The following is a 2,500-nucleotide window of genomic DNA, read 5'->3' as shown; positions in this document are numbered from 1 at the left end:
CTCTCTCTTCCTCTTCCTCTCATTCCTGTTCTATATCTCCTCTCTCCTCCTCCTCCTCCTTCTTTCCTCTTCCTCTTCCTCTCATTCCTGTTCTATATCTCCTCTCTCCTCCTCCTCCTCCTCCTCTTCTTTTCCGCTCTCTTCCTCTTCCTCTCATTCCTGTTCTATATCTCTCTCCTCCTCCTCCTCCTCTTCTTTTTTTCTCTCTTTTCCTCTTCCTCTCATTCCTGTTCTATATCTCCTCCTCCTCCTCCTCCTCTTCTTTTTTTCTCTCTCTTCCTCTTCCTCTCATTCCTGTTCTATATCTCCTCTCTCCTCCTCCTCCTCCTCCTTCTACTACTACAACTACTACTACTACTACTACTGTTACATGATAAGGGTGTGCTGCTGCTGATGATGATGATGATGAGGAGGAGGAGAAGGAGGAGGAGGAGGAAAACGTCATAGGAAAAACAAGACAAACGTTCTTTCTCTTCGTGTTTACGCTTCGACATATTTTCCTTCTTTATTTTTATTTTTTTCCCTGATGTCATACACTTATTTCTCATTTTGTATTCTTTTCCTTCCTCTCGAGCGTCCTTTTCCCGTTAATTAATTTAGTCATGTGTAATTATAACATTCACGCGTCACATGTCTTCATCACGTACCGCTCCTGAGAACGCATAGATAGTCTTGTTCACAGCCACATTTTCCTACCTTTCCTCTTTTTCCTTTTATTCATGTGTTTGTAATTATCCTCTCGTCCTTTTCCCGTTAATTAATTGTCATGTGTAATTATAACATTCACGCGTCACATGTCTTCATCACGTATCGCTCCTGAGAACGCATAGATAGTCTTGTTCACAGCCTCATTTTCCTGCCTTTCCTCTTTTTCCTTTTATTCATGTGTTTGTAATTATCCTCTCGTCCTTTTTCCGTTAATTAATTGTCATGTGTAATTATAACCTTCACGCGTCACATGTCTTCATCACGTATCGCTCCTGAGAACGCATAAATAGTCTTGTTTACAGCCACATTTTCCTGCCTTTCCTCTTTTTCCTTTTATTCATGTGTTTGTAATTATCCTCTCGTCCTTTTCCCGTTAATTAATTGTCATGTGTAATTATAACATTCACGCGTCACATGTCTTCATCACGTATCGCTCCTGAGAACGCATAAATAGTCTTGTTTACAGCCACATTTTCCTGCCTTTCCTCTTTTTCCTTTTATTCATGTGTTTGTAATTATCCTCTCGTCCTTTTCCCGTTAATCAATTCAGTCACGTATCGCTCCTGAGAACGCATAGATAGTCTTGTTCACAGCCTCATTTTCCTGCCTTTCCTCTTTTTCCTTTTATTCATGTGTTTATTAGTGTTACGCCTCCGTGGTGCAGTGGTTAGCGTGCCTGCCTGCGAATCTACGGGGCTGAGTTCAAGTCCCGCCCTGGATAGTCGGTGTACGTGAGCCCACCCAGCTTTTGTATTCTTTTCCTTCCTCTCGTCCTAAATTTCCCCTTAGTTCAGTCATGTGTAATTATAACCTTCACGCGTCACATGTCTTCATCGTGTATCGCTCCTGAGAACGCAGAGGTAGTCTTGTTCACAGCCTCATTTTCCTGCCTTTCCTCTTTTTCCTTTTATTCATGTGTTTATTAGTGTTACGCCTCCGCGGTGCAGTGGTTAACATGCCTGCCTGCAAATCTACGGGCCTGAGTTCAAATCCCGCCCTGGGTAGTCGGTGTAGAGCCTACCCAGCTTTACCTTACCTTACCTTACCTCACGTTCCTCTGCCGGCTCCAACACTATTAATATGCCAGACCTTATTTACTAATATTACAAGCTTTACCTTATATACCTTACCTTTCCTTACCTCACCTTACCTTACGTTCCTCGGCCATTCCCCTCAGATCGGCTCCTACACTATCAGTATGCCGGACCTTGTTTACCAAGACTTTCTATCGGCCGTATGACAAGCTCTCCCTTCCCAGGCCTCCGCGGTGCAGTGGTAGCGCGCCCTGCCCTGGGAGGCGTTATAGCTAAAGGAAGGGAAAAAGATTAGCAAGGGAGCTTTCTCGGGACTAAAGAAATGACTGTAAGCAAGAAAAGCTGTTCATTGCGTTCTGTTCTTCCTTCGCTGACCTCCACAACGAACATTTTCTGCCCTGGGAGGCGTTATAGCTTAAGGAAGGGAAAAAGATTAGCAAGGGAGCTTTCTCGGGACTAAAGAAATGACTGTAAGCAAGAAAAGCTGTTCATTGCGTTCTGTTCTTCCTTCGCTGACCTCCACAACGAACATTTTCTGCCCTGGGAGGCGTTATAGCTAAAGGAAGGGAAAAGATTAGCAAGGGAGTTTTCTCGGGACTAAGGAAGCGGCGGTGAGCTTGCAGGGTAGTTCATCGCGTTGTGTTCTTCCTTCGCTGACCCTGCGGCGAGCATTTCCTGCCCTGGGAGGCGGTACAGCGAAGGGAGGTGAGTCAGGTTCACACGAGGTTGAAAATAAGAAACAAAGAATACCACGGGCG

The 2,500-nt window shown here is 44.6% G+C and overlaps 1 protein-coding gene and 1 long non-coding RNA gene across 2 annotated transcripts in view; both read left to right on the top strand.

Moving 5' to 3' along the window:
• LOC127003069 (ras-related protein Rap-1b) overlaps window positions 1–2,500 on the top strand; it is a 39,418-nt gene that overhangs the window by 3,536 nt on the left and 33,382 nt on the right. The window lies entirely within an intron of this gene.
• Window positions 1,013–2,500, top strand: part of LOC127003075 (uncharacterized) — a 2,986-nt gene continuing 1,498 nt past the window's right edge. Inside the window, exon 1 of the long non-coding RNA XR_007756921.1 lies at window positions 1,013–2,500. This exon is cut by the window's right edge and continues 883 nt beyond it. This is a non-coding gene — a long non-coding RNA (uncharacterized LOC127003075).

This window comes from Eriocheir sinensis, chromosome 24 (genome assembly GCF_024679095.1).
Source record: "Eriocheir sinensis breed Jianghai 21 chromosome 24, ASM2467909v1, whole genome shotgun sequence".
In the NCBI taxonomy this organism is placed as follows: Eukaryota; Metazoa; Arthropoda; class Malacostraca; order Decapoda; family Varunidae; genus Eriocheir; species Eriocheir sinensis.
The sequence above is the reverse complement of the archived record's forward strand: the minus strand, read 5'-3'. Positions and strand labels throughout refer to the sequence as shown.